The sequence below is a fragment of the Homalodisca vitripennis genome, unplaced genomic scaffold (genome assembly GCF_021130785.1).
Source record: "Homalodisca vitripennis isolate AUS2020 unplaced genomic scaffold, UT_GWSS_2.1 ScUCBcl_276;HRSCAF=1897, whole genome shotgun sequence".
In the NCBI taxonomy this organism is placed as follows: domain Eukaryota; kingdom Metazoa; phylum Arthropoda; class Insecta; order Hemiptera; family Cicadellidae; genus Homalodisca; species Homalodisca vitripennis.
Window position 1 is genome coordinate 62,567 of NW_025776410.1, and position 8,108 is coordinate 70,674.

Below are 8,108 nucleotides of genomic sequence, written 5' to 3' on the forward strand. Positions count from 1 at the left end.
AAAGTAGGAATCTCACGCTGGTTATTTATAGATTTTTCAATCGTAACCGTATGGAAACTTCTTCTATCCCATGTGATAAATAATTCATTCAAGCAAGACACTCTTCTTCACTCACTAAATCTCAAATAAAAGCCAATTACAGTTTTAGTAACTTATGAACATTTTAACAATGAACACTTCATTAAATAATACAGGTACGTACTACAATCGTGTCTAATTCCGATTAAAACTTTTATGTTTCCATCGTACGAGTGTTCTTATTAAGTGCGATGGATTTGTTATTTATTCACTCTTTCCTAAGTAAGGTACATGTCTTACTGAAATTATTGCAACTATCAATAGTATATTATAGATTGTTACAGAGTAATCTGTGGCGTATTTCATTGTTACTTATATAATTACGTAGTGTCACTCTTCAGCTTCAGGATCCTAAAACATTACTATTTTAACGTAAAATCGTTATTTTCAAGTAGATCAGGATATTCCAGTGTCAATCATTAATTTTAAAAGTGTTTATTATACCATTGAAAAAAGACATACCTATGAAGTACCTGATATTCAATAGGAAATTGTGTGCAGAGCCACGGGTAAAGGCTGGTACGTAGTTATATAAACTTCTACGACATCTAGAGGCGCTCTTGATTGAATGTCAAAATCTTATCTGGAATACTCTAAACTCATCAGTGGAACAATGTAGAGTGTATAAATGTTGTGAAAAACTCTACGCCTTGTACGGATATTATCAAATGCCTTTTCAAGCCCAAAATCGAGTTTAGAACATCTTCCTTGTGTATAAACTTCTCTAATATGGTTATAGTTATACTAAGCAATACTGCATCTATATTTAAATATGTGTCATAGTCTATTTTTTTATTAGAAAATAATAAATATTTCACAGCTGTAACCTGCTAAATAGTAATAAGATGATAAATAGTCTAAATACAGGAGGGAAATTTAATCAAATTCATGAAACTTTTCAGTTCAGCTATACTAATAATCAATAACATGGCATGTCGAATAGTTTGTCTGAATTTTGGATCTAAACTATGATAATTTACCACATAGACATTCAATGTAAGACAGGTAACATACCATGTTTGTCTCTATAGTATTATGTATTAAATAATAATAGCATTCATCACGTAAACAAGGAAGTGGATTTAAAACCGAAATAAAAAGAAACATGTGAATTATACACAACAGAGCACATATTAATAATGTTTAATATCTATACAAACAATAAAGGACAGTTACTACATATTTTTCAATTAATTCGATAGTGTTATTTACAAAATGTTGAACTCACACAACATCGATTTGAGAAGCACGACCAGGAACAAGTGGCCTAAAGCTTAATGAAAACCTTTTTTATTTTTCAGTTTAATTTTCAAAGCCGTTCAACACTCAGGAGATGGAAGATATACACTGGGAGTACGATGGCGAAGACCAAGATCGACACAATGAGTTATATATGAGTTACTTTCATTATTTACTATTTAAAGTTTGTTTTCTTACTATTATTCTTTTCCAATCAGTTTATATAACAGCTTTAGCTATTATTAATCACAGGTAAAACTATTGAAATAATTCCTATGTAATTATAACTCGTTTATAATTAACAGGATTTTAATCTGTAAAGAATTTTGGGAGTTTATTTTCTTGTTTAATGATGGTTGTCTTAATCAACGAATAACTTTTGTATGTTTTGTAGGAAAATAGTAGGAAGTTGTGATTTATGGTTTTAAGTCCTTGAGTACTCTAAGTGTACAAACAAAATCAATTCACAATAATTTTCCATACATTATTCAAATGTGTAAAGATCCGTTCATATATTGATATTTTTAAATTCTCTGATATATTTATAGTTAAGCAAAGAAATACTATATCTATATTTAAATAAGTTTTATAGTTTGAATATTTTTAATCGAAAAATAAGTTCAAGTACATGAGGGTAATCAATGTTAAGTATGCAATAAATAAGGAAGGTTAAGCTAGTGTGACAGTCCTACCATGGTTTGTTTATTGCAGGATGGTTATAGAAATAGATAGACATGTGGTCATACATGCCATTTTATAATGATGTACAGTTCAAAACTATTTTTCAAACGTATTTGAAAATTAAATTGAATTAAATTTAACCCTCATGCTCACGCCAATAGAAAAAGATCTTTGCTTATTAGCTTATCGAAACAGTAAATTGTATGTCTTAAAGAACTAGTATTTCCTTGAAAATTCAACATTATTTACGGTTCTTATAAGATAAATCACAGTGAAAATATAAAATGTATGAGAGTATTTTTGTTGCTGATATACTATTTAGTAATTGCATGTCTCGAATAGTTGTACATCTTTGTCTCTATTACGTATGTTTTCGTAATCAGATAAGAAGACTTGGTTTAATATCAGTGGTAGTCGTATTGGAAACAAGTAAAGGTGAAAATTAAAATTGAAACTGTTGCAGCATACGCTACGGTGTATATATATTAACAATATGTAATATCCATTGAAACAACAAGCAACAATTATTACAATGTTTTTCAATAAATGCCAAAGTTTTATTTACATCAGTAGTGAAGCATCACAAAAGACAAAATTTGAAGGCCGGAAGTTTAACATGGACCAGGATGATCTTAGATTTAGGTTTTTATATTCTACACGAGGGTCCGAAAATCTAAACCAGGATTACGATAACCAGTCCCAGGGCCAGGACCTATAGATGAGTTACTTTTATTGTTTACAAATCGATTATTTTCTTAATACCCAAAACACTGTAAATCACACTTTTAGTAGCGATTTACAATAATATTTTAAAATACAAGCATTAACTTCATTCAAGCAGGAATTACATACACGTGCAAAGCTCTCAACCTAACCTAGCCAACAGGTGATCAGTAAAAATATGTTTCCTAGCAAACTTATTTCTCATTTAAGAAAGGAAACATCTATACATCCAGGAATATAGAGGAGTCATACAAACCGACTGCCTGCTAAAGTAAACTTGTCTATGTTTAACATTAATAGGAACTGTATCAACACTTGTAGAATGTTTCAGTCCTTTTTACCAATTCTTTTTTATGTGTAAAAACTATAAATGTTTTTAAATAGAATTCTATTAATTTTCATCCCAAGTTTCTTTAATTTGTCATCAAACTTTAATTTTTCATCATTGTTAAAAGTGCGTTGGCAAATTTTATATATATATATATATATCTTAGTTGCCTATACTCTTATAAACGCACCAAAACACGTATAGGTACATTTGTATCTAAGTATAATATTTACTTTATCAATCGCATCTGTATTATTAATTTAACACTCAGAGAAGCACTACATGTAACCCGATGTGATCATCACAAAGATCATTTAGACATCAATATTTCCTCTCTCTCTATTTCTTCTTACTCAAAGCATTTAAATTCCGATTTTTATGAAAATGTTTGTATTGGTTGATTATTTCATTCAACTTCTTTTCTGTTATGTAACGAATTCCCCTTTACTTTTTCCATCGGGAAGTTATTAACCTAAATTTTAGCTGTTATTAATCCTCTCTGTAACAAAAGAGTCCAGGGAGAATAGGTGACCAATAATATTCATCTAAGAAGAGACAATATCGATTTTTTAAACCTTTTACGTAGTAGATAAAGAACTTACAGCTGTTTGTGAGATCTATTTCCTCACTTATTGTGTAAAGCAATCTCGTTAGCGTTTTAGAAGGCTAAATATTTAAAAGTAATTAAAACCAGTATGCACTAGATGGGTAACTTAGTATTGCCTTAGTAATTTAGGTTAAATTTCTAAAACTCAATAACTTTAAATACAGTTTTATATAGTTTTGCAAGCAAATATATTCTATACCTTCGTATTCTTTCGGTTGGTTACTAAAACCTACACTAGAGCTATCTTCTTTTGTAGAATAGATATAAAATATCCAATTGAAGTGGTAAGTAAGGGCGATGCAAAATTATATTTCATTGTTAACTTTAAATATTGAAAATTCTCACTTTAACTAATAATAACTAAAATTCTGTTTCACGACTAAAGAAATGAGACTTTGTCGACAATAATGCATCTCTCTGCTTATAACTTCTAAATCGACTGGGTAACCTGTTTATCTAAACCATTACCAGAAAGGTTTGTACTCAATTTTAACACTTTAAATGAAATAACAGTTCAAATATATTTCAAACCCACTAGATACTCTTAATTCTTTGATTAATTACACATTCTAAGTCAATAATTTTAGTTACTGGGTCCCGGGACAATCAACAATGTGATGGACTCGACTAAGAAACATAGACTTAAACTAAACCACGTAGAAACTAAACCGAATATGATTCCTCGTTACCAAACTTTGATAGATTTTATATCTTTGCGTGACGTTACTGTAGATGGAACTGTATTACCTAATTATGATAAAGTAAAATACTTGAGACTGGCAAGAAATTGTACTTTAGATGGACTCATGCAGTGACAGACTAGTAAGAAAGTTTTACATAAATACATTCACTTAAAATAACTCGAGAGATGTTGCTGCTTCACATAAAACTGTTAAATATATATAGTACAGAAAAATGCCTTTCATTCAGCAAGTGTTTTTTAATGATACATCATTGTTTCTCAAATCTGCTCTTGTCACATCACCATATTTAGCTCTAAAATAATAATAAAAAGCTCACACATAATTATATAGGGTGTTGAAACTGTGCGTAACAAACATTTTATTGTTTAGTGGTTATGGATAGAATTTAGAATATGTATATGGGTATACTAAAGTTTTACCTATCTTTTGGTTGTAAATTATGTTATTTTTATCACTGATACGGGACTTCCTAAGGAGAATGCAATAAAAAGTTCTTATGAAAGCCTATAGTGAATATTTTAAAGGCATTTTTCTCAGTAAGTAGCTACAAGTTTCATATCATAAGGACCACCTTAGCGAAAATATGACTGAAATTAAAGAACATTGGTACCTTATGCGGTATTTTTGTTAAAACTAAGTTAAGTTGAACAACACAAATAATACATTTAATTAAATTTTGTTTTTCAAGTAACTGTTTATTAAATGTAATTCCCACATTAGATTGTTTCAAAAAATAATTTTCCATAAGACATTGTTTGCAACAGATTTATTCTTATTATAATTACTGTGGAAGCCCAATATTAATGTAGATTTTGACAATACTTTTAATTGTATTGTCGAAGTGTTACAACAATATTGATAAGCGGCATCACGAATGAAATTTCTTGAAATCCAATCTATGTGAGTACGAGAGGATATCGACAATAGCACAGAACCAAGTTCTCCTTATTTATCCTGTTATTCGATATAGGTTGATGAGAATTTGCTGATGGCTATGTTATTTTTTACGTTGTTTACTTACTACTGAAGCCAAACAGGGAGTATTTTAGGGAACTGTTGTATAAACAAATTAGGGTCTGAAGATATGTCGAATTAATATGTTAATGATTTTGTAACTTACATCTTCAGTGTATCATATAAAATGGTTCTTATCCATGTAATCAACCCTTCTTCCTTCTCTTACGGAAGTGATATTATGAATATATAATTGTGGATTATCCAAAGAATAAACGCTTCCATAACTCATGTTTCCCAAATAGAGAGATATTTCTTCATCTAAAAAAATGCATTAACGCCACGGTATATTATATCTGATGTCTTATCTAAAGTTTGAAATTCATAAAAATGGACCAACTGTAAACACACGTAATGAAAAAATGTAAATTGATTAAAATCTTGTACACTAATTATTCAAGGTTTTTTATATGTAAAAGCAGAGGTTACATTGTTATAGACAGGCCAATTTAGCGCTGTTTTGGGGTTGATTTCTTATGGATTACACGTATAAACATTTAAGATAATATGTGTTTAAGTAGAATAATTTATCACAGTTATATTACAATTAAATTTACTAAAGTAAATAATACTAATAAAGAACTAATTAAATATAATTAGTTTTCAGAGTAATTTCGAAATCGGGTTTCTTTTAATTTTTTCACCGGTCAATACTCATTAACCCGACCTTAATCATTTACAAATATGTTTATAATTTTTTTTTCAATGACACAATTCAAAAAGATATAAATAATTAAACATACAACATTCAATAACACATAACGATTTTCAGTACATATTATGCTTCAGCTATAAATAAAACTGTAAAATATAACATTTTATACCTATAGCTCGACTCAATACAATATTTCAATGCAGTATACGACTTGATATCGTGTTTACGGAGCAAGTGTTTACTGGATAAAAGTCTAAATCGTGTACCATTAATTCCGAATTCCATTATTCAGATATATTTAAATTGTTTTGAAATAACAGAACAGATTAAAATGACAATAATTGAAATAAAAGCTTTTATTATAATCGCAAAGTTTATTTTATTCTATTTATATTGAAAATTGTTCTTGGTTATTAAAATAGTCTATAGAATTAAAATTTAATAAACTTATGATTATACGAATAAAAACTTCTAAGCTGAACTCTACAAAATTGACTATTACTTATATTTATTAAATTTATTTGTAATATTTTCATTACATGTACAATGAAATACATGGTCCTTATTTTTTAAAACCATAATTAATTTTTTTTTTTTACCCAAATGTTGAATATCGCCATATTTGTAACGTAACCTCTATGGAGGGTAAAGGTTCATTTGCGGCATTACAAAGATGAAATAAGAAGTCATGGATAAACAAACATTATATTATTATTACACTTTAGAGGTTATACAAGCTGATGCTGAAAGGTAATACATTTCCACAGATGTGTATCTGAGACAGTGAACAAATCATACGACTTGGAGTTTTACTTCTACATTTATTGTTCTACTCTCTGAAAAAGAATCTATTCAGATTTGGAACTTCATATCATATAAAAGCAAAATTTAATGTCGATTAATTAGCAATGTTATCATATATTATAAACAAACGTTATCACTTTAAGTTGCATTGACTTTTATATTAGAATAAAAGTAGCTAATCCTTTAAGAATCCAACTTATTACTAGTAATATTTAAAGTTCTTCATTAAATCTTACGATCGCAATTTCTTATATTTGAGAATAAAAGAATTCCTATTAATTCCTGAATCTATAACTCACGTTTATATTATAAAAACTTAAAGAAATTTTAATTTGAACTTAATTTTGTTATTTCTTGCTTTAAATACCTGTAATTCCTCTTGTATTGTCCACAAATATTTCTACTTTACCGATCTTCAGGGTAAGGTACCTTAAAGGAATAAGAATTTTAAGTTCATAATATCTTTTTACACAATCACTGATATTACTGTCTTAAGTAATTTATTTATTAGTTGTGCTGTAAAAGTAGTATTATTCATGTTGTTTTAATGTGTTTTAAGAGTATTAAATAGTAGTACATTCCTTGAAAAAATACAATAATTTACTGGACAATTGGTTTAAACATACAGGTTTATATAACCTGTATAAATATTTGCGTTGTGCTAGGCACATAGAATGATGGGTTGAGTAAATCCATGATATAACCGCAAACTTTACCAAAGGCTTAATGAAGCGGTTTTGGTTACGTTGGGTTTAATAACGCTTCCACTACTTTTTCACGTGATACGCTTTTATACGGTTACACTCAGTTGTGGTCATGTATGCTGGAGTTTCAGGGTTAATTTTACAAGAAACTCACGTGTCTAAGCAAACCTAGGTTATAACGTGATAACGTAAGAGTTTTAAATGATAACTCGATAGTGAGCAGAGGTTCTATGTAAACATGTGATTGGTCTAAACAATATAGTAACATTTCATTGAAAATTAGATTAATGATTACAAACGATCCTTAACAGCTAAAATAATGAGAAAATGATAAAAGTGTAATTTTTTTATTAACTATGTGTCTCTGCTTAATACCTATGTGACGCTCAGTAAACAGCCGGACTCACCTCGACACACCACTGAGTAACTGGCTGTCCTCCTGAGATATTATTGAGAGAAGCTGGTAACAATGTTTATTTTATTCATTTAACGAAAGATTTTAGAATATTAGAAATTATATAATATATACTGTGTCCTACACCATTTTATATGTTCATTGTTATTCAGTCAG